The sequence below is a fragment of the Mobula birostris genome, chromosome 9 (genome assembly GCF_030028105.1).
Source record: "Mobula birostris isolate sMobBir1 chromosome 9, sMobBir1.hap1, whole genome shotgun sequence".
NCBI lineage: Eukaryota > Metazoa > Chordata > Chondrichthyes > Myliobatiformes > Myliobatidae > Mobula > Mobula birostris.
The window spans coordinates 6,777,298-6,801,809 of NC_092378.1; the positions used below are offsets into that span (position 1 = coordinate 6,777,298).

Sequence of the window (24,512 nt, forward strand, 5' to 3'; positions counted from 1 at the left end):
TCACCTTTGTCTGGGTCCCCTCCTCCTTCCCCTTCTCCCATTCTCCCCTCCTATCAGATTCCTTCCTCTCCAGCCCTTTACCTCTCCTACCCACCTGGCTTCACCTATCACCTTCTAGCTAGCCTCCTTCCTCTCCCCCTACCTTTTTATTCTGGCATCTTCCCCCCTTCCTTTCCAGTCCTGAAGAAGGGTTTTGTGTGTGTTGCTTTAGATTTCCAGCATCTGCAGACTTCTTTTATTTCCTGCTGTCATTCAACTATTAAAGGATATTGATAGCACCATAATTACTTCTCGTAAGAGAGCTTTATCTTTTAAAGAAGTATCACATCTCTTCTTCTTTAATGTGCTGAAAATGTGCATATGTGAAATCCAACCAAAAAGTGAGGTGGTACAACAAGTGATCAAATATATGTACGAGATTAATCCATCTGATAGTTTCTTCACTCATGCTGAATGACGCATCCCTTTCTGAGGTGTCTCTCCTTCAGAACATCAGTACAAGATGAGAAAACTTCATGTTTCAGCAAATTCTCAAACCACACATTTTTTGACAGTGTGGTGACTTAAGTGTTTTGCAATACACAATCATCCCAGTTTTCTGCGAATGGTGCAATCAATTACGCATTGTGATAAGCTGCTTCCTCATTGAAGACTCACCCAACTATAGCAACCACTACTTCAAAATGAAATTCACAAGCTCTGGCTCGAATTGTTACTTCTCTTTACTTCCTGAAAACTATAGTCGCACTAAGCTAAGTCTTCGCCAAATGTGTTCTGATATTCCTGTCCAACTGCAAATGTCATTAAATATGTGCAGTGTATTTATGTAATGACAAGTAATCCTATGTCATATTCAAATTTGCTGACGGCACCACTGTCGTAAGCTGAATCAAAGGTGGTGATGAATCAGCATATAGGAGGGAGATTGAAATTCTGGCTGAGTTGGATCACAACAACAACCTCTCACTCAGTATTAGCAAGACCAAAGAGCAGATTATTGACTTCAGGAGAAAGACATCAGAGGTCCATGAGCCAGTCCTCATCAGAGGATCAGAGGTGGAGAGGTCAGTAACTTTAAATTCCTCGATGTTATCATTTCAGAGGACCTGTCCTGGGCCCAGCACGTAAGTGCAATTTACAAAGGGGCACAGTTACAGCACCTCTACTTCCTTAGGAGTTTGCGAAGAATTGGCACAACATCTAAAATTTTGACAAACTTCTATAGATGTGCCGTGGCGAGTATATTGACTAGCTGCAGCACAGCTTGGTTTGGAAACACCAATGCCCTTGAATAGAAAATCCTACAAAAAGTAATGGATAGGCCCTAGTCTATTATGGGTAAAGCTCACCCAACCATTGAGCACATCTACATGAAACACTGTCACAGAAAAGCAGCATCCATCACCCAGGATATGCTCTCCTCTCACTGCTGCCATCAGGAATGAAGTACAGGAGCCTCAAGACTCACTGCCAGGCTCTTGAACCAAAGTTCATAACTTCATTTAACTTCACTTGCCCCATCACTGAAATGTTCCTACAGCCAGTGGACTCCCTATCAAAGACTCTTCATCTCATGTTCTTTATATTTATTGCTGATTTATTTATTATTATTATTTCCTTCTTTTTGCTTTTAGACAGGTTGTTGTCTTCTCCACTCTGGTTGAACACCTGTTGGGATGTCTTGCATTGATTCTGTTATGATTATTATTCTATAGATTAATTGAGTATACCCACAAAAATGAATCTCAAAGTTGCATATCGTGACATATATGTATTCTTAATAAATTGGCTTTGAACTTTGAGATGTTCATAGGAACTGTTTTATCTGCCATAATTTGCTATATCACTATTGCCATCACGACTGCCATTATTTTTGCCATTAAGAGACCTAAAAAAAATCCACATATAATTTGGTTCAGCCAAGGTTGGAGGTTGAGAGAAATTTCTACTGGATCCTTGCAATGTTATTGATGCCTTCAGTGTTTTATATGTCTGTCTAAATAACAAAATTTCAAACAACTGTAATGATACAAAATATTCCAGGGTGTTCATCATCCAACAACTGTAGATTAATTGTTCTCCCTTATGATGAAATAACTGGATCCCAAGGCCACACCACTCTGAACACTTAATCTATAACTTTTATAAGCTATTAATTTAACATTCTCTTTCACTCCCTTGCTAAATGTGATTGTACATTTGTGAGAAGGAGTTGTCATATGTAATGATTATAAACATCACATAATTTCAACACATAATAGTCATAGTCATAGTCATTCTTTATTGATCCAGGGGAAATTGGTTTTCGTTACAGTTGCACCATAAATAATTAAATAGTAATATGTAAATTTTGCCAGGAAATAAGTCCAGGACCAGCCTATTGGCTCAGGGTGTCAGACCCTCCAAGGGAGGAGTTGTAAAGTTTGATGGCCACAGGCAGGAATGACTTCCTATGACGCTCTGTGCTGCATCTCGGTGGAATGAGTCTCTGGCTGAATGTACTCCTGTGCCCAACCAGTACATTATGTAGTAGATGGGAGACGTTGTCTGAGATGGCATGCAACTTGGGCAGCATCCTCTTTTCAGACACCACCATCAGAGAGTCCTGTTCCATCCCCACAAGATCACTGGCCTTACGAATGAGTTTGTTGATTCTGTTGGTGTCTGCTACCCTCAGCCTGCTGCCAGCACATAATCCTTTGGAACTTCCGCCATCTCCAATGGGATCCCACCACAAAGCACATTTTTCCTAACTCCCCTCCCACTTTCTGCTTTCTGCAGGGATTGCTCCCTATGTGATTCCCTTGTTCATTCGTCCCTCCCCACTGATCTCCCTCCTGGCACTTACCCTTGCAAGTAGAACAAGTGCTAAACCTGCCCCTACATCTCCTCCCTCATTACCATTCAGGGCCCTAAACGGTCCTTCCAGATGAGGCGATACTTCACCTATGAGTCTGTTGGGGTCATATACTGTGTCTAGTGCTCCCAGAGTAGCCTCCTGTATATCGGTGAGACCTGACATACATTGGGAGACTGCTTGGCCGAGCACCTATGCTCCATCCGCCAGAAGAAGTGGTATCTCCCAGTGGCCACCCATTTTAATTCCACTTCCCATTCCCATTCCCATTCCAATAAGTTAATTCATGGCCTCCTCCACTGTCCAGATGAGGCTATGCTCAGGCTGGAGGAACAACACCTTATATTCTATTTGGGTAGCCACCAACCTGATGGCATAAACATCGATTTCTCAAACTTCCCAGTTCCATCCCCACAACATCACTGGCCTTACGAATGAGTTTGTTGATTCTGTTGGTGTCTGCTACCCTCAGCCTGCTGCCCCAGCACACAACAGCAAACATGATAGCACTGGCCACCACAGACTCGTAGAACACCCTCAGCATCGTCTGGCAGATGTTAAAGGACCTCTGTCTCCTCAGGAAATAGAGACGACTCTGACCTTTCCTGTAGACAGCCTCAGTGTTCTTTGACCAGTCCAGTTTATTGTCAATTCATATCAGCATGTGCAGGATTGGGACAGATCTAACTCCCACCCATCAATAAGAGATATTGTAATTAAATCTTATTGTAATGACATACTTCCAGACACCCATAAAACCCTTTGCTGCAGTCAAAGGACAGCAGTGACTATATCACGTCCATTTAGGAGAGCACCAACCACATCAACAAGAATAATCAGCATCCTTTGGTGTTACTGCTTCGTACCTTCTATCCAGCATCAGGGTTAAAAAAAAATGGTCAGCCAATTTTGCCGCGTGGAAAGGGAAGGGGAACATTATGGTCAGGAGATGATGCCAAACGTCCTTGAGAAGTGGCAAGGAGAGGGAGAGAACAAGAATCAGATGAGGCCAGGGCCACACGACTCCAGGATCAAAGAGTCAGGACAAAAAAAGTTGAGAGAAGAAGAGACAGAGGAGGAGAGGCATACACGTCTCCAGGATCAGAGACAAACAACAAACAGCAGAAGAGATGAAGAGATGAGGGATGAAAGGGCTGCACGTCTCCAGAATGACAACGAGACACACAGACGGAGGAGAGAACAAGAATCCGATCAGGCCAGGGCCGCACGACTCCAGGATCAGAGAGAAAGAACAAATGGTAGAAGAGACGAAGAGACGAAGGATGAAAGAGCTGCGTGTCTCCAGAATGACAAAAACAGGCAGAAAAGGAGGAGAGAGAAAGAGACAGAGGAGAAAAGGGAAGATCAACTCGAGAATATGCGGCACAGAGTAATTATTGTGAGAGTTGCTGAAGACGAAAATGGCCGCTTTCGACGACAATACCTCGACAGAAAGAGCAAGGCAAAATGCACAACTCGCATGCCGTCATATTTCTGCTGATGTTGGTTCGATGACCAGAGTATGCCCTCACTATCGTGCCTTCCTATTCACTGGAGAAACCGCACATTTCTGCTGTATGAAGGGAAAGGTCAGGATAGGTAATTTGCAGTCTCTATCTATTGAACTCCTCAATTTGTACAGCAATGATGAACCTATTGCAAACAAGTTCAGGAAGAACATCAGACAATACAATTACCTCTTTCAAATGACATCCTTTGGTGCTAAAGAAGTCATTCCAACTAGGAATTGATGGAATCCTTCTGTGATTATTCCAGGCCAAATCCATCATTACATCGGACATTTAATTTCATACCTGACCCAGCAAGCCTGATTCCTTCAAATTTACTTCATGGATATTTAATGTTCATTCTGGTCACATATTTGTCTTGTTATGCATCTTTCTTCTTTAATAAGCTGAGTTTTTCTTCTTTAATTTCTAAATCAAAGAGATAGCAATAGCATTCAGGAAAATTTAATGTTCATTCTGGTCACATCAGACTGCACTACCCTTCTCTCAAAGGGTGCCCCAACGGGTCACCCCGTTATCTAGTTACCAGTAAAAGTGTGAACTGGTCAGGTTCGTGATTAGGGATTTTCCCAGATGTGGGAATTACTTTTTCCTTGCAATGGTTGGTCTTCTGAATTATCACTCCTGACGTACTCTCCAGTATCTTTCAATCCTCCATAAACTTCTCTGTTCCTCCAATCCAGTCCTGCTGCTATGTGTTTCCCCACATGTCCATTTATGGACTTGTTTTTTATTTCTTTCACATACCACTGATCTAGAGGTCATGTTTTTATGCAGCCACCAGACGAATAGGCACTATCTGTACTCTTTACGTAACACTGCATTGTTCAACTGTCCTGATGGTTCAGCAATTACATGCCCAGTCCATTGTCCCTGAGCCAGAGCCTCAGTTCAGCCAACTCCTTGACAGGAAGAGCTCTGTTTGCCAAGCCTGACGGGATACTTTGCACCTTCTACAAGGCTTCAGGAGAAATCAAGGATTAGAAGGGCTCACAGAAAAGTGGAATTAAGACATGATTACTTTGAAGAACTGGAATATAAAAGCAAGGATGTAAGGCTGAGGATTTATAAGGCATTGGGGTCAAGTGACATTTGGATCATTGCGAGCAGTTTCGTGCCCCATATCCAAGAAAGGATGTGCTGGCATTGGAGAGGGTCCAGAAGAGGTTTACAAGAATCATCCTGGGAATGAAAGGGTTAACATACAGTATGAGGAGCATAGTCTCCAGAGCAGGGGTTCCCAACCTGTTTTGCACCGTGGACCAGTTTAATATTGGCAATATTCCGGCGGACCGGCCGACGGGAGGATGGTGTTCAAGTTCAACAGTGCGTGAAAGGGAATGAGGAAAGGTGCAGCTGACTTGTATCGTTCCATATTGCCAAATCACATTGTTTCCTCGTGGCCCGGTGGCTGGGGACCACTGCTCTAGAGTTTAGAAGAATGGGGTGGGAGAGGCTGGTTCTCCTTGAAGCAAACCGAATATTGAAAGTCCTGGACAGAATGGGCATGGAGAAGATAGTGGGAGAGTTTCAGACCAGATGGCACAGCCTGAGAAAAGCAAGATGTCCCTTTAGAACAGAGGTGAGGAGAGTTTCTTTATCCAGAGCCTGGTGAATCTGTGGAATTCATTGCCACACATGGCTGTGGAGGATAAGTTATTGAGTATATTTAAACCAATTGTTAATAGGTTCTTGATTAGTAAGGGCATCAAAGGTTACAGGGAGAAGGCAGAGGTGTGTGGTTGAGAGGGAAAATAAATCAGTCATGATCAACTGGTAGAGTAGACTTAACCATATAACAATTACAGCATGGAAACAGGCCATCTCGGCCCTTCTAGTCCATGCCGAACTCTTACTCTCACCTAGTCCCACCGACCTGCACTCAGCCCATAACCTTCCATTCCTTTCCTGTCCATATATCTATCCAATTTAACTTTAAACGACAACATCGAACCTGCCTCAACCACTTCTGCTGGAAGCTTGTTCCACACAGCTACCACTCTCTGAGTAAAGAAGTTCCCCCTCATGTTACCCCTAAACTTTTGCCCTTTAACTCTCAACTCATGTCCTCTTGTTTGAATCTCCCCCACTCTCAATGGAAAAAGCCTATCCACGTCAACTCTATCTATCCCCCTCATAATTTTAAACACCTCTATCAAGTCCCCCTCAACCTTCTACACTCCAAAGAATAAAGACCTAACTTGTTCAACCTTTCTCTGTAACTTAGGAGATGAAACCCAGGCAACATTTTAGTAAATCTCCTCTATACTCTCTCAATTTTATTGACATCTTTCCTATAATTCAGTGACCAGAACTGTACACAATACTCCAAATTTGACCTCACCAATGCCTTATACAATTTCAACATTACATCCCAACTCCTATACTCAATGTTCTGATTAATAAAGGCCAGCATACCAAAGGCTTTCTTCACCACCCTATCCACATGACATTCCACCTTCAAGGAACTATGCACCATTATTCCTAGATCCCTCTGTTCTAAAGCATTCTTCAATGCCCTACCATTTACCATGTATGTCCTATTTTGATTAGTCCTACCAAAAATGTAGCACCTCACATTTTTCAGCATTAAGCTCCATCTGCTATCTTTCAGCTCATTTTTCTAACTGGCCTAAATCTCTCTGCATGCTTTGAAAACCTACTTCATTATCCACAACGCCACCTATCTTAGTATCATCTGCATACTTACTAATCCAATTTACAAACCCATCATCCAGATCATTAATATATATGACAAACACATTGGACCCAGTACAGATCCCTGAGGCACACTGCTACACACCATCCTCCAATCTGACACACAGTTATCCACCACTACTCTCTGGCATCTCCCATCCAGCCACTGCTGAATCCGTTTTACTACTTCAATATTAATGCCTAGCGATTGAACCTTCCTAACTAACCTTCTGTGTGGAACCTTGTCAAAGGCCTTACTGAAGTCCATATAGACAACATCCACCGCTTTACCCTCGTCAATTCCTAGTAACCTCATCAAAAAATTCAATAAGATTTGTCAAACATGACCTTCCACGCACAAATCCATGTTGACTGTTCCTAAACAGACCCTGTCTATCCAGATAAATAATAAATAATTAATTATGTATTATAATTAATAATTATATTATTGTTATTATTATTATTATACCATATAATTATTATAGTATATAATAATACACCATTATTATATACCAGATAATAATGGTATATTCTTAGATATACCATCTCTGAATACTTTCCATCAATTTACCCACCACTGACATCAAACTCACAGGCCGATAATTGCTAGATTTACCCTTGGAACCCTTTTTAAACAATGGAACCACATGAGCAATACACCAATCCACCGGCACCAACCCCAAATTGATAGACCGAATGGTCTAACACTGCACCTATCTCTTATGGTCATATAGTCTACAGGTACACCTGTACCTGAGGTCTTATGTTGATAGGTGATTGTCATCAATGTGACTCCTATCATTTTTGTAATGTTGTTATCTGTATTTCAGATTCAGTCCTTTTTGGACCATATGCCCTTTAGTTTTATCATGCTCTAAGCATAATTTTAGTGTGATAGATAACTGGATAACTTCTCAGGATAGCTGATGAATTTGTTGGAATGGGAATAACTAATTTTAATAATGGAAAGATGAAAGACAAATTATTTGTTATTTCTGTTCTATGTGATATATTATAACAAGGTGGTAGGATGAGTATATGGAGATCTTCTAAATAAGTTATAGACAAAGAAAATTATCAGATTTCTCAGAGCTAGCATGGTCTCAATGGGCTGAATGACCTCTAAACAAAAAGCAATTTATCACATCTACCTGGAGCCCTCTATGGTGGCAAAACAGATTTCTTATTCTCTTCTGCAACATAACTTGGAGTTAGAAATTGTTCAATCCTTCCCAAATACACTTGTAATGCTCAGTTATTGATTGGAGTATTGAAAGAATCTGAAGTACCAACTGTGGTTGCACGAACTTGAAACAACTGATGCAAGCACGAAAACTGAATTGGTGAAATTCAAATTTTCCTCAATAAACCATGCTCCTCCTCAGCCCCAGAGGAAATAAATAAATCTCACAGAAGGCAAGCATTACTCCAGTAAGTATTCTGGTTAGTCTTTTTTCATCATCTCTCACCAAAGGTCTGATCTATGTGTGCATTTTGAGCAAATAATATTCACAGTGTGTTAGCTTTCCTCACCAGTTGCTTCTAGGTACAAACTCAGGTTACTTTCTCAGACTATCCAAGCACAAGCTAGTTATAATACTGTGGGTAAAACAGATTTGGTGCTCCACAATACTGCAACTGCAGTCACCAGCCTGCAGGCCAGGCCCTAAATAATCGTCAAGGAAGCTGTAATTCCAAAATACAAGGCCCACCTAATGAACTCGTCTTCTTTCTCTCCCAATTTTCTGCATGACAGCAGCCACTTTTTATTTATTTTAAAATAAATAAGTGGTCCTTAAAACCGTGCTGCTTGCTAGCCCACAATTTAACCATAGCTTATCATGGGACAATAAATAATAACCAATTAACCTATTAACCGGTACATTTTTGGTCTGTGGGAGGAAACCGGAGCACCTGGAGGAAACCCACGTGATCAGGGCAAAAACGTACAAACTCCTTACAGGCAGTGGTGGGAATTGGGCCCGGGTCAACGGTACTGTAAAGCATTCTGCTAACCACTACACTACTGTGCCACATGTTTGGGTGGGAAATAGAGTGTTCTTACGACACTCATTTCCCCAAACACCTACCTGAAATTAAAGAGATCCAGTTAGGGTTCTTACGCCATCAATAAAGGATTTAAAGGGTTAAATTATGAACAATAGGTATGCACTTGCTTGGAAGGTTGAAAGTAATCTTGCATTCTGTTCATGTAGATCAATTCTGTGTGTGGTAAAATAATAACAGAAAGAAAATGCAGTGTATGTAGACAATAAACTGCAAGGTCATAATGAGGTAACTCCTCTATGGACAGTCTCAAGCCTGACTGCGAAAGGAGGAGAGTTGGGCATGGGATAACAATCCCATCCTGTAAAAACACAGAACTACAGAAATGCCAACAGTAGCCCCAATCTGAAAAGAGGATGCTGTCCAAGTTGCATGCCATCTTGGACAATGTCTCCCATCCACTAGATAATGTACTGGTTGGGCATAGGAGTACATTCAGCCAGAGACTCATTCCACCGAGATGCAACACAGAGCATCGTAGGAAGTCATTCCTGCCTGTGGCCATCAAACTTTACAACTCCTCCCTTGGAGGGTCAGACACCCTGAGCCAATAGGCTGGTCCTGGACTTATTTCCTGGCATAATTTACATATTACTATTTAACTATTTATGGTTTTATTACTATTTAATTATTTATGGTGCAAATGTAACGAAAACCAATTTCCCCTGGGATCAATAAAGTATGACTATGACTATGACTATGACTAGACCGCAGCCCTGGGAGAGAAAGGTTGTTTGAAGATGGACTACACCTGAGGACAATTTGAAAGACTAGCCCAGGATGGAGAATTCTGATGAGCTGCTGTCACAGCAGGGGTAGTGGGTTTACGTAGCCAAATACAGTAAGTCATAATAAAGTACATTATGTGGTCAAGACGCCATTTTATCGTACATGGAAAACATTCTTATTACAGTGGGATAGAAGATGTTTGTGAGCCTGGTGGTATGTGCTTTTCGGCTTTTGTATCTTCTGCCCAGTTGCAGGGAGGAGTACAGAGAACATCTGACATTGAGGGAAAGATTGTCATTATGACACCTGCTTTACCACTAACTGTATGCGAGTTTGTCATTGTACCTCAGAACATATGACAATATAAACTACTTTACCAGTTTCCAGTTCTGCAACATATTAAACCAAACCATGGCAGTAATTAGGCATATGCCTTCATTCTCTGCCTATGTTGTGAATTTAAGCGTGTAGGTGAAAAATTAACCAAGACAGCACATTTGCATGAAAATGTTAAGATTATGAATTAGGGGTGACATGTAGCGTAGCGGTTAGTGTAATGCTATTACAACGCCAGTGACCTGGGTTCAATTCCACCCAAAAGTAAAGTCATTTCATAGATTCAAAGAATAAAAGTACATTTATTATCGAAGTATAAATTCAGTATACAACCCTGAGTTTCGTCTTCCCATAGACAGCCACAAAACAAAGAAAACCATGGAACTCATTCAAAGAAAAACATCAAACCCAGCGCAAAAAAAAGAACAAATTGCACAAACGGCAGAAAATTGAGCAAAAATCGGAATATAAAATATCAAAGTCCAAAGTCAACGAAACAGCCCAGGAATATTCAGTTTCAGCTCAGCTCAGTTTATCCTAGTGTTGTGTTGTTCATTAACTGCAGGCCACAGAGCTAGACTGCCCCAATCAAAATCGCACAAAATAGCAACAAAAAACTGGAGCAACCAGAAACACATCATAACGTGAACTAGAGTCCAATCTATAAACTGTATTGATCAAACCTTGCCCAAGACCCAGGACCTCAGCACCATCCTCTGAAGGTATCAAGCGGAAGCGAGAGAGAGCCAGGTCACTCGCAGGCAGACAGCGCTGAACACCCTAACATTTCTAAATATTATTGGTTTTGTATTTGATATATAATCAAGGTACTGACCAGACTGCACTTAGAGTATTTTCCCGGGTGCTTTCGTTTCCTCCCACAATCCAAAGACATACAGGGTAGGTTAATTGGTTATTGTAAATTGTCCCATGATTAGGTTAGGGTTAATCGGACGTGTCAGGAGTTTGCTAGGGCGGTGTGGCTCAAAGGGCCAGAAAGGCTTACCCTGCTCTGTATTGCTAAATAAGTAAATAAAAACATTTTTTGACTGTACTTTAGTACATGGGACAATAATAAACCAATTACCAATTTCTCTTCAACTGCCATCATCCAACTGCTAACTAGAAGGCTCTGAAAACATTATATCAACTTGGCAAACTTGGTCTCCACCATAGCACAGACAAATTCCTATTCTCATTCGAGTCCTCCCACTTTCTCCAAACCCAAGGTGTAACCATGGGCATCTACATGGACAAAAAGGCAGGCATATCTGGAGTCTGTCAGCTATGTGGAACAGTCCATGTTCCCAGCCTACACTGGTGACCCTCCCCAACTCTTTCTATGCTGCATTGATGACTGCATTGGTGCTGCTTCCTGCCCATTCTGAGCTCATCAATTTCGTCAACTTTGCCTCCAACTTCTAACAACAAGTAAACAAATTTACTTGGTCCATCTCATACATCTTTTTCCCTTCTTTTTGATCTCCCTGTCTTCATTTCTGGAATCAGTCTATCTACTGATAACCCTTATAAACGTACTGACTCCCACAGCTATCTTGACTATACCTCTTCCCACACTGCCATTTGTAAAAATGCTATTCCCTTTTCTCAGTTCTTCCACCTCTGCTGCATCTGCTTTCAGGATGAGGCTTTCTTTTCCAGAACATCAGCGATGTCCTTCTTCTTCAAGGAACGAGTTTTCCCATCCGCCACCATCAATGCTGCCCATTTCTCACACATCTGCTCTTAGCCCATCCTCCTGCTGCCTTCATAGAGATAGGGTTGCCCTTGTCTTTACTTAGCATTCTACAAACCTTCATAATTTCTGCCATCTACAATGGGATCTTAACACTAAACACATCTTTCCCTCCCCGGCCTCACCCCCCCGCCACATTTTCTGTATGGATTGCTCTCGACATGACTCCCTTGTCCTCTTGTCCCTCCCTACTGATTGGGAGACCGCTTTGATGCACACCTCAGCTCCATCTGCCACAAGAGGCGGGAATTCCTGGTGGCCACCTATTCCAATTTGACTTCCTATTCCCGTTCCAGCATGCCTACCCCTGGCCTCCTCTACTGCCATGATGAGGCCACATTCAGGTTGGAGGAGCAACACCACATTTTTCATCTGGGTAGCCTCCAAGCCAATGGCATGAACATTGATTTCTCCAGCTTCCAGTAATTTTCTGCCCTCCACCTTCTCTGTATTTCCATTCCTCATTTTTGTTCTGCTCTCCTTCCTTCTCTTTTCCACACCTGCCCATCACCATACTGTGGTGCCCCTCTCCCTTTTATTTATTCCACAGTCCACTCTCCTCTCCTACCAGATTCTTTCTTGTCCAGCCCTTTACCTTTTCCATCTGGCATCTCCCAGCTTCTTATTATCTCACCTTTCCCCTCACCCACTTTCACCTATTGACTGCTAGCTTGTACTCCTTGCCCTTCCCCCACCTTCTTATTTGGGCTTCTTCACCCTTCCTTTCCAGTCCTGACGTAGGTTATCAGCCTGAAACATTGACATCTCATTCTTTTCCTCCAACATTTTGTGTGCAATACTCAAGATTTCCAGCATCTGGAGTATCTTTTGTGTTTAAGAAAGAAGTGGGCCTTCTGCCCCCTTCCTTTCCAGTCTTGATGAAGGGTCTCAGCCCAAAACATTGAATATTTATTTCCCACCATAGATGCTGCCTGACTTGCTGAGTTCCTCCAGCAGTGCATATGTGTTGCTCTGGATTTCCAGCATCTGCAGGGTCTCTTGTGTTAGTGTTAACTCTGTTTCTCTTTCAGCATTTAATGTTTACTTTGTACTGATGATTGCAGAACAGATCACTGGAGTGAGTGCTGGTGCAAAATAACCACCAAAATCTTCAACATTCTGGGAACTTGCCAGTAAACCCTACAGAGTCTTCCTATTTACATTTTGATTCCAAATAGTATATATTTAGAAAGTTTGTTACTGTTATCAAAAATTATTCTCTACGTATTTCTCTGTAAATCTTCGACTAACCCAGTGACAGTTTTGGTTCTTTTTAAGGGGATCACTGCCAGGAAATTGATACTCTGTTCTCCTGAACCTTCCTTTAATTTGTGAAAATAGAGATTTTTTTAAGTTCGTATTAGACGTTGTCATAATCAGTTACTGCCAGTTTTATTTTGTGCTATTAGCCAAGAATACGTGGGTATATTTTTGCTTAAATTGTGTTAAACAATTTCCATTTTTCATTAGTATTAATGGTTACTGTGCAAGGGAACACCACAGTGGCCAGGTCTCTGGCACCAAGTCTGGCTCTGAGCTCAGAAGGGAAGGAGGAAGAGGGTACAAGTGGAGAGCAATAGTGAAAGGGTATGGAGTACCTGGTAAGGCTCTGAAAACCTGTGCCAACCATCTGGTGGCTGTGCTCAAAGACATTTTCAATCTCTCATTGCCACAGCCGGAAGTTCCCACCTGCTTCAAAAGGGCAACAATCACACCAATGCCCAAGAAGAGCAGGGGGAGCCGCCCTAATGCTTATCGTCCAGTAGCGTTCACATCTACTGCAAATGAAGTATTTTGAGAGGCTGGTTAAAGCGAGATTAATTCCTGTCTCAGCAAAGATCTGGACCCACTGCAATTTGCCAATCACCACAATAGGTCTATGGCAGATAAAATCTCACTGGCCCTTCATGCGGCCTTGCATCACCTGGACAATACAAACATCTATGTCAAGATGCTGTTTGTTGATTACAGCTCAGTGTTTAACACAATCGTTCCCTACAGTTCTGATCAAAAAGCTCGAAAACCTGGACCTCTGTACCTCCCTTTGCAACTGGATCCACAACTTCCTAACCCGAAGACCACAAACTCTGCGTATCAGAAATAACACCTCCACTTTGCTGACGATCAACAGTGGTGCACCTCAGGAATGTGTGCTTAGTTCACTGCTCTACTCTCTCTACACCCATGACTGTATGGTGAGGCACACTCAAATACCATCTATAAATTTGCTGATGACACAACTATTGTTGGCAGAATTTCAGATGATGATGAGAGGGCATACAGGAGCAAGGTATATCGGCTAGTTGAGTGGTGTCGCCTGGCAATCAATGTCAGTAAGACCAAAGAACTGATTGCAGACTTCAGAAAGGTTAAGATGAGAGAACACACAGCAGTCCTCATAGAGGGATCAGAAGTGGAGAGAGGGAGCAATTTCAAGTTCCTGGGTATCGACGTCTCTGAGGATCCATCCTGGCCCAACATATCAATGCAGCTATGCAAAGAAGGCATGACAGCAGCTAAACTTCATTAGGAGTTTGAGGAGATTTGGTATGTCACCAAAGACACAAATTTCTTTAGAAGTACTGTGGAGAGCATTCTAACTGGCTGCATCACCATCTGATATGGGGAGCGGTGGGGGTGGGATACTGCAAAGGATTGAAATAGCCTGCAGAAAGCTTGAACTCAGTCAGCCTCCATAGTGTCCAGGACATCTTCAAGGAGCGGTGCCTCAAAAGGGTGGTATCCATCATTAAGGACCCCCATCACCCAGGACATGCCCTCTTCTCATTGCTGCCATTAGGGAAGAGGTACTGAAGCCACACACTCAATGATTCAGGAACAGCTTCTTCCCCTCTGCCATCAGTTTCTGAGATTTCTGAATGGACATTAAACCCATGAACACCACCTCACTACTTTTTTTATTTTATTTTTATTTTTGCACTACTTATTTATTTTAACTATTAAATATATATACTATATATGTACTCACTGTAATTCACAGTTTTTTTCTCTATTATTATGCATTGCAGTGAACTGCTGCTGCAAAGACAACACATTTCACAATATATGCCGGTGATATTAAACCTGATTCTGAATTCTGAATTCTGAATACATTGATTAGGGGAAAAGACAGAAGATTCTATGGACGAGAATGAGACTCCCAGATAATACGTTGCTTTCCAGATGCCAGGGTCAGAAATGTCTTGGATTGAGTACACAACATTCTTAAAGGGAAGGGTGAGCAACAAGAGGTTGTGGTACACATTGGTATCAACGACATAGATATGAAAAGAAATGGGGTCCTGAAGAGTGAATATAGAGAGTTAGAAAGGAAGCCGAAAAGCAGGGCCTCAGGCGTAGTAGTAATCTCTGAATTGTTGCTTATTCCATGTACCAGTGAGGGTAAGAATAGGAAGGTATGTCAGATGAATGCATGGTTGAAGAGTTCTTAGAGTATTGTGTTCAAAGTTAATGGCAGAAATCTTAGCAGTGTGGAGGAACAGAGGGATCTTGTGGTCCAAGTCCACAGATTCCCTCAAAGTTGCAATGCAAGTCAACAGTGTGGTTAAGAAGGCATCTGCTGTGCTGACATTCATTAGTTGGCGTATGGAGTTGAAGAGACATAAGGTAATGTTACACATCAATAAAAGTCTGGTTAGACCACACTTAGAGTTGTGTTCAGTTCTGGCTGCCTTGTGATGGTAAGGATGTGGAAGCTTTACGGAGGGTATAGAGGACATTTACAGGATGATGCCTAGTGTGATGGAGAGCATTCGGTAAACCTATGTCCAAATATTGCCTTGTCATTTTGCTGTCATTGCACTGAGTGTACCCACCTTCAATGTCTTCCCTGGTATGTTCTTATAATGGCTCCTAAACTTGGGTTGGGTCAGGTTGGCTTTATGATGCCATTCCTGACATACGTGGCAGAATATTCTACTTCTCTAGCAATGGGGATGTGTACATGTGTATATGTTGTTTGTAACTGTATTTAAGGTAGATACTTCAGTTTATTTTGTAATACGACTATAACTACACTGTGGGGTGCATAATATTCTAATTCATGTGTAGTTTTAAGTTAACTTTGTGGGTAATTAAAGATGGTATGACCTGGTGTCTAATAAGTGGGGTTCTTCGTCCTCAGTAGGAGAGAGAGAGAGATCAAGGCTGTCAGGAGTTCACACTGGACAAAAATATGAATACAGAACTATTACTGTGTTTTCTGGTAGATAACTTTTTGTTATATTGGCAAAATATATTTGTTATATTTCTTTTTCACTATTTTTGCTGATTCCTGTAGGTTTGATTTTGATGCACCTAATAAACACCCTTGCACTAAAGCAACTCCAGCCATTTTTCCTTTGTTCATAACCCAAGTATCTAACACGTAGATTAGAGAACATGTCTTATGAGAAATGATTGAACAAGCTGGGGGCTTTTCTGTTTAGAGCGATGGAGGATGAACGACAACTTGATAGATGTGTAACACACACGAAATGCTGGAGGAACTCAGCAGGCCAGTCAGCATCTGTAGAAAAAAGTACAGTCACAGTTTTGGGCCGAAACCCTTCTGAACAGTCCTGCAGAAGGGTTTCGACCCAAAATGTCGACTGTACTTTTTTCCATAGATGCTGCCTGGCCTGCTGAGATCCTCCAGCATTTTGTGTGTGTTGCTCGGATTTCCAGCATCTGCAAATTTTCTCTTGTTTCTGATTTGATAGGCATGTATAACATTATAAGAGGCTTTGATAGGGTGGACAGTCAGCATCTTGTCCCTAGTGCAGCAATGGCCAATAACAGAAGACACCCATTTAAGGTGAATGAAGGACAGTTTAAACAAGATGTCAGAGGTAAGTTTTTACACAGTGTTAGGTTCCTGGAATGTACTGCCAGGGAGGAGGTAGAGGCTGACAAAAGGGACACTTAAAAGACTCTTAGGGAGGCAGGTGGATTAAAAAAAAGGGGAGGTTATGGGCTGTGTAGGAGGGAAAGGATAGATTGATCGTGAGGAAGGTTTATATTGAACATCACATGATAGAGCTGAGGTTGAGTCAGCAGGTTTACAAATAGATGATGGATGTAACATGAATATAAGGAAGGAAAGCCAATGATTGGGTACGAATGCAGACAGAGCAAAGAATTAGATTGTGAGATTGGTCAGTATGACATTGTGGGCATCACTGAGTAGTGATTGAAAGAAGGCCATAGTTGGGAGCTTAACATCAAAGAATATTCTTTGTATTGAAAGGACAGGCAGGAAGGCATAGGTGGTGGTGTGGTTCTGTTGGTATGAGATGGAATTACATCTTTAGAAAGGGGTGACATAGAGTCAGAGAATGTTGAATCTTTGTGGGTGGAGTTAAGAAACTGCAAGGGTAAAAAGAAACATTATGGGAATCATATACAGGACTACAAATAGTAGCCAAGATGCAGGGTTGAGATTGCAAAGGTAGCTGGAAAAGGCATGTAATAAGGGTAATCACACAATTGTAATGTGGGACTTCAATATGCAAGGGGATTGGGAAAATCAGGTTGGTGTTGGATCGCAAGTGAGGGAATTTGTTGAATGCCCATGAGATGGCTTTTTAGAGCAGTTTGTGCATTAGCCTACTCAGGGAAAGGTACACACATCAAAGTTGCTGGTGAACGCAGCAGGCTAGGCAGCATCTCTAGGAAGAGGTACAGTCGACATTTTGGGCCGAGACCCTTCGTCAGGGAAAGGTTATCTTAGATTGGGTGCTGTGTAATTACCCAAATCTCATTAGGGAGCTCAATGCAAAGGAAATCTTACGAGGCAGTAATCATAACATCATTGACACAAACACAAGAAAATCTGCAGATGCTGGAAATTCAAGCAACACACACAAAATGCTAGTGGAACGCAGCAGGCCAGGCAGCATCTATAGAAAGAAGTACAGTTGATGTCTCGGGCAGAGACCCTTCGTCAGGACTAACTGAAAGAAGAGATAGTAAGAGATTTGAAAGTGGGAGGGGGAGGGGGAGATCTGAAATCATAGGAGAAGACAGGAGGGGGATAGATGAAGCTAAGAGCTGGAAAGTTGATTGGCAAAAGGGATACGGAGCTGGAGAAGGGAGAGGATCATGGGACAGGAGACCTAGGGAGAAAGAAAGGGGGAGGGGAGCCCAGAGGAAGGTGGAGAGCAGGCAAGGAGTGATTGTGCGAGGGACAGAGAGAGAAAAAAGAGAGGAAAGGGGGGGGGGAAATAATAAATAAATAAATAACGGATGGGGTAAGAAGGGGAGGAGGGGCATGAACAGAAGTTAGAGAAATCAATGTTCATGCCATCAGGTTGGAGGCTACCCAGACGGAATATAAGGTGTCATTCCTCCAACTTGAGTGTGGCTTCATCTTTACAGTAGAGGAGGCCGTGGATAGACATATCAGAATAGGAATGGGACGTGGAATTAAAATGTGTGGTCACCGGGAGATCCTGCTTTCTCTGGCAGACAGAGTGTAGGTGTTCAGCGAAACAGTCTCCCTGTCTGCATCGGGTCTCACCAACATATAGTAGGCCACACCGGGAGCACCAGACGCAGTATATCACCCCAGCCAACTCACAGGTGAAGTGTCACCTCATCTGGAAGGACTGTCTGGGGCCCTGAATGGTGGTGAGGGAGGAAATGTAAGGGCATGTGTAGCACTTGTTCCACTTACAAGGATAAGTTCCAGGAGGGAGATCGGTGGGGAGGGATGGGGGGACGAATGGTCAAGGGAGTCGCGTAGGGAGCGATCGCTGCGGAAAACAGAAGGGGGGGAGGGAAAGATGTGCTTGGTGGTGGGATCCGGTTGGAGGTGGCGGAAGTTACAGAGAATTCTATGTTGGACTCGGAGGCTGGTGGGTGGTAGGTGAGGACAAGCGGAACCCTATCCCTAGTGGGGTGGTGGGAGGATGGGGTGAGAACAGATGTGCGTGAAATGGGAGAGATGCGTTTGAGAGCAGAGTTGATGGTGGAGGAAGGGAAGCCCCTTTCTTTAAAAAAGGAAGACATCTCCTTCCTCCTGGAATGAAAAGCCTCACCCTGAGAGCAAATGCGGCAGAGACAGAGGAATTGCGAGAAGGTGATGGCATTCTTGCAAGAGACAGGGTGGGAAGACGAATAGTCCAGGTAGCTGTGAGAGTCCGTAGGCTTATAGTAGACATCAGTAGATAAGCTGTCTCCAGAGATAGAGACAGAAAGATCAAGAAAGGGGAGGGAGGTATCGGAAATGGACCAGGTAAATTTGAGGGCAGGGTGAAAGTTGGAGGCAAAGTTAATGAAGTCAATGAGCTCAGCATGCGTGCAGGAAGCAGTGCCAATGCAGTCATCGATGTAGCGATGGAAAAGTGGGGGACGGATACCAGTATAGGCTTGGAACATGGACTGTTCCACAAAGCCAACAAAAAGGCAGGCATAGCTGGGACACATACGGGTGCCCATGGCTACACCTTTAGTTTGGAGGAACTGGGAGGAGCCAAAGTAGACATTATTAAGAGTAAGGACTAATTTCGCTAGACGGAGGAGAGTGGCGGTAGATGGGGAACTGGTTAGGTCTGGAATCCAAAAAGAAGCGGAGAGCTTTGAGACCTTCCTGGTGGGGATGGAGGTATATAGGGACTGGACATCCATGGTGAAAATAAAGCAGTGCGGGCCAGGGAACTTAAATCATCGAAAAAATTCAGAAGTTGAGAAGTGTCATGAACATAGGTGGGAAAGGATTGAACAAGGGGGGATAAAACAGTGTCAAGGTATGCAGAAATGAGTTCGGTGGGGCAGGAGCAAGCTGAGACAATGGGTCTGCCTGGACAGGCACCCGTATGGGTTCCAGCTATGCCTGCCTTTTTGTTGGCTTTGTGGAACAGTCCATGTTCCAAGCCTATACTGGTATCTGTCCCCCACTTTTCCTTCGCTACATTGACAACTGCGTTGGCGCTGCTTTCTGCGCGCATGCTGAGCTCGTTGACTTCATTAACTCCAACTTTCACCCTGCCCTCAAATTTACCTGGTCCATTTCTGAGACCTCCCTGGAGAAGAGGTTCACAGGGATGATCCCGGGAATGAAGAGGCTAACATATGAGGAGCATTTGGAAGCTTTGAGCCTGAACTCGATGGAATTTAGAAGAATGCTTGAGATCTCAATGAAACCTACTGAATGTTGAAAGGACTAGATAAGTTGGATGTGGAGAGGATGTTTTGTATGGTGAGGGTATCCAGAACTAGAGAACAAAGCCTCAAAATTGAGGGGTGACCTCTTAGAACAGAGATAAGGTGGGATTTTTTAGTCAGAGCTTGGTGAATCTGTGGAATGGTCTGCCACCGACTGTGCTGAAGGCCAAGTCTGTGGGTATATTTAAGGCAGAAGTTAATTATTTCCTGATTGGTCCAGACATCAAAGGATATGGTGAGAAGGTAGGTGTATGGGGTTGAGTGGGATCCGGGATCGGCCATAATAGAATAGTGGAACAGACTTGATGGGCTGAATGGCCTAACTCTGCTCCTATGCTTTATGGTCTTATGCACATACAGATTAGGGGTAGCAGTTATGGGCATACTATGTTGGTGCCAGAATCACAGCAACACTTGCAGGCTACCTCCAGCACAATTCTAGATATAAAGCACATATTTCACTGTATGTTTTGATGCATCTGTGACAAACAAAGCTAATCTTTTAATAAAAACATGCTAATCATAGAAATTTCAGGAGGGAAGTGAAAGAAGGAAATATGAGGGGCAAAGTGAAGTCGTAACAGAAGACCAATAGAAACAGAAGAATTCAAACATTGTCAATAAATATTTAAACAGAAGACGGAAAATTATAGAAGAGGTGGAGCCAATTATAAAGAGAGCAGCTCATGAAGAGTATAATCAAGAGAGTAGATAAGCATTTAACATTACTTATCAAGGAGTTCAGCAGCAAAGGAATTAGTAAAGCTCACTACAAGCTGAGGAACTCAGCAGGTCGGGCAGCATCCGCGGAAACGATCATTCAACGTTTTGGGCCGAAACCCTTCGTCAGGACTGAAGAGGGAGGGGGCAGAGGCCCTATAGAGAAGGTGGCGGGAGGGTGGGAAGGAGAAGGCTGGAAGGTTCCAGGTGAAAAACCAGTAAGGGGAAAGATAAAGGGGTAAGGGAGGGGAAGCAGGGAGGTGATAGGCAGGAAAGGTGAAGAAGGAATAGGGGAAAGCACAATTGATAGTAGAAGGAGGCAGAACCATGAGGGAGGTGATAGGCAGCTGGGGGAGGGGGCAGAGTGAAATAGGGTTAGGGGAAGGGAGGGGGAGGGAATTACCAGAAGTTGGAGAATTCAATGTTCATACCAGGGGCTGGAGGCTACCCAGACGGTATATGAGGTGTTGCTCCTCCAACCTGAGTTTAGCCTCACCATGGCAGTAGAGGAGGCCATCTCCATTCCCCATCAAGAAGGCCTCAAAGCCCTCCGCTACTTTCTGGACAATAGACATCACCAGTTCCCCACCACCATTACCCTCCTTCGGTTGGCGGAACTGGTACTCACACTTAATAACTGCTCTTTTGGCTCTTCCCACTTTCTTCAGACCAAGGGTGTAGCTATGGGCACTCACATGGGCCCCAGCTATGCCTGCCTCTTTGTTGGTTATGTGGAACAGTCTGCGCTCCAAACCTATACTGGTACTGCTCCCCAACTTTTCCTTTGCTACATTGACGACTACATTGGTGCTGCTTCCTGCACCCATGCTGAGCTCGTCAATTTCATCGACTTTATTTCAAACTTCCACCCAGCCCTCAAATTCACTTGGTCCATCTCGGACACTTCTCTCCCTTTTCGCGATCTCTCGGTCTCCATCTCTGGAGACAGACTGTCCACTGACATCTTCTATAAGCCCACTGACTCTCAGAACTACCTCGACTATATCTCTTCCCACCCAGCCACATGCAAAAATGCTAATCCCTATTCTCAGTTCCTCTGTCTCCACCGCATCTGCTCCCAGGATGAGGCTTTCCGTTCCAGGACATCTCAAATGTTCTCTTTTTTTAAGGATCGTGGTTTCCCTTCTGCCGACATCAATGATGCCCTCACCCACATCTCCTCCATTTCCTGCACTTCAGCCCTCACCAAATTCTCTCGTCACCACAAAAGGGACAGAGTTCCCCTTGTCCTCACCTACCACCCCACCAGCCTCCGGATCCAGTACATTATCCTCCGCAACTTCCGCCACCTTCAACAGGACCCCACCACTAAGCACATCTTTCCCTCTCCACCCCTCTCCGCATTCCGCAGGGATCATTCCCTCCGCGACTCCCTGGTCCACACGTCCCTCCCCACGGATAACTGTCGCTACACCTCCTCCCTCACCACTATTCAGGGCCCCGAACTGTCCTTCCAGGTGAGGCAACACTTCACTTATGAGTGTGGTGGGGCCATCTATTGCATCCGGTGCTCCCGGTGCGGCCTCCTCTACATCAGTGAGACCCGACGCAGATTAGGGAACCGCTTCGTCGAGCACCTCCGCTCCGTCCGCCACAACAGACAGGCTCTCCTGGTTGCCACCCATTTCAACTCTGCTTCACATTCCCATTCGGATATGTCCATACATGGACTCCTCTACTGCCATGACGAGGCCAAACTCAGGTTGGAGGAACAACACCTCATATACCATCTGGGTAGTCTCCAGCCCCCTAGCATGAACACTGAATTCTCCAACTTCCAGTAATTCCCTCCCCCTCCCTTCCCCCATCCTAGTTTCACTCTGCCTATCATCTCCCTCTTGGTTCCGCCTTCTTTTACTACCCATTTTGCTTTCCCCTATTGCTTCTTCACCTTTCCTGCCTTTCACCTCCCTGCTTCCCCTCCCCCACCCCTTTATCTTTCCCCTTACTGGTTTTTCACCTGAACCTACCAGCCTTCTCCTTCTCACCCTCTCCCCACCTTCTTTATAGGGCCCCTGCCCCCTCCCTCTTCAGTCCTGATGAAGGGTCTCGGCCCGAAACTTTGATTGTTCGTTTCCACGGATGCTGCCCGACTTGCTGAGTTCCTCCAGCGTGTTGTGCGTGTTGCTTTGACCCCAGCATCTGCAGAGTATTTTGTGTTTACCTTAAAACTGTGCCCTCTCGTGCTAGCCATCTCAGCCCTGGGAAAAAGCCTCTGACACGATCAATGCCTCTCATCATCTTATACACCTCTACCAGGTCACCTGACATCCTCTGTCGCTCCAAGGAAAAAAAAACAAATTCACTCAACCTATTCCAGTAAGGCATGCTCCCCAATCCAGGCAACATCCTTGTAAATCTCCTGTATGGTTTCCACATCCTTCCTGCAGTGAGGTGACCAAAACTAAGCACAGTACTCCGAGTGGGGTCTGAATAGGGTCCTATATAGCTGCAACATTACCTCTCAGCTCCTAAACTCAATCTTACGGTTGATGAAGGCCAATGCACAGTATGACTTCTTAACCACAGAGTCAACTTTTCCTTTGCTACATTGACGACTACATTGGTGCTGCTTCCTGCACCCATGCTGAGCTCGTCAATTTCATCGACTTTATTTCAAACTTCCACCCAGCCCTCAAATTCACTTGGTCCATCTAGGACACTTCTCTCCCCTTTCTCGATCTCTCTGTCTCCATCTCTCGATTCAGAATTTCCACTGACATCTTCTATAAGCCCGCTGTCTCTCATAACTATCTCGACTATACCTCTTCCCACCCCGCCACATGCAAAAATGCCATTCCCTATTCTCAGTTCCTCCGTCTCCGCCGCATCTGTTCCCAGGATGAGGCTTTCTGTTCCAGGACATCTCAAATATCCTCTTTCTTTAAGGATCGTGGTTTCCCTTCTGCCATCATCAATGATGCCCTCATCCGCATCTCCTCCATTTCCCGCACTTTGGCCCTCACCTGCCACCACAACGGGGACAGAGTTCCCCTTGTCCTCACCTACCACCCCACCAGCCTCTGGATCCAGCACATTGTCGTCCACAACTTCCGCCACCTTCAACAGGACCCCACTACTAAGCACATCTTTCCCTCTCCACCCCTCTCCGCTTTCCGCAGGGATCGTTCCCTCCGTGACTCCCTAGTCCACACGTCCCTCCCCATGGATCTCCCACCTGGCACTTATCCCTGTAAGCGTAAGTGCTACACCTGTCCCTACACCTCCTCTCTTGCCACCATTCAGGGCCCCAACCAGTCCTTCCAGGTGAGGCAACACTTCACTTGTGAGTGTGTTGGGGTCATCTATTGGATCCGGTGCTCCCGGTGCAGCCTAAACTTCAGCGGTGAAACCCGACGCAGATTGGGGGACCGCTTTGTCAAGCACCTCTGCTCCGTCCACCACAACAGACAGGATCTCCCGCTTGCCACCGACATGAACTCTGCTTCCCACTCCCATTCAGATATGTCCATACATGGCCTCCTCTACTGCCAAGATGAGGCTAAACTCAGGTTGGAGGAGCAACACCTCATATACCGTCCGGGTAGTCTCCAGCCCCTTGGTATGAACATTGAATTCTCCAACTTCCGGTAATTCCCTCCCTCTCCCTTCCCCTACCCCTATTTCACTCTGC

At 44.2% G+C, this 24,512-nt stretch overlaps 1 long non-coding RNA gene across 1 annotated transcript in view; it reads left to right on the forward strand.

Moving 5' to 3' along the window:
* The first annotated feature begins 716 nt into the window (after positions 1 to 716).
* Positions 717 to 24,512, forward strand: part of LOC140203306 (uncharacterized) — a 49,373-nt gene continuing 25,577 nt past the window's right edge. The window contains exon 1 of the long non-coding RNA XR_011887336.1: positions 717 to 1,064. This is a non-coding gene — a long non-coding RNA (uncharacterized lncRNA). The remainder of the gene's footprint in view (positions 1,065 to 24,512) is intronic.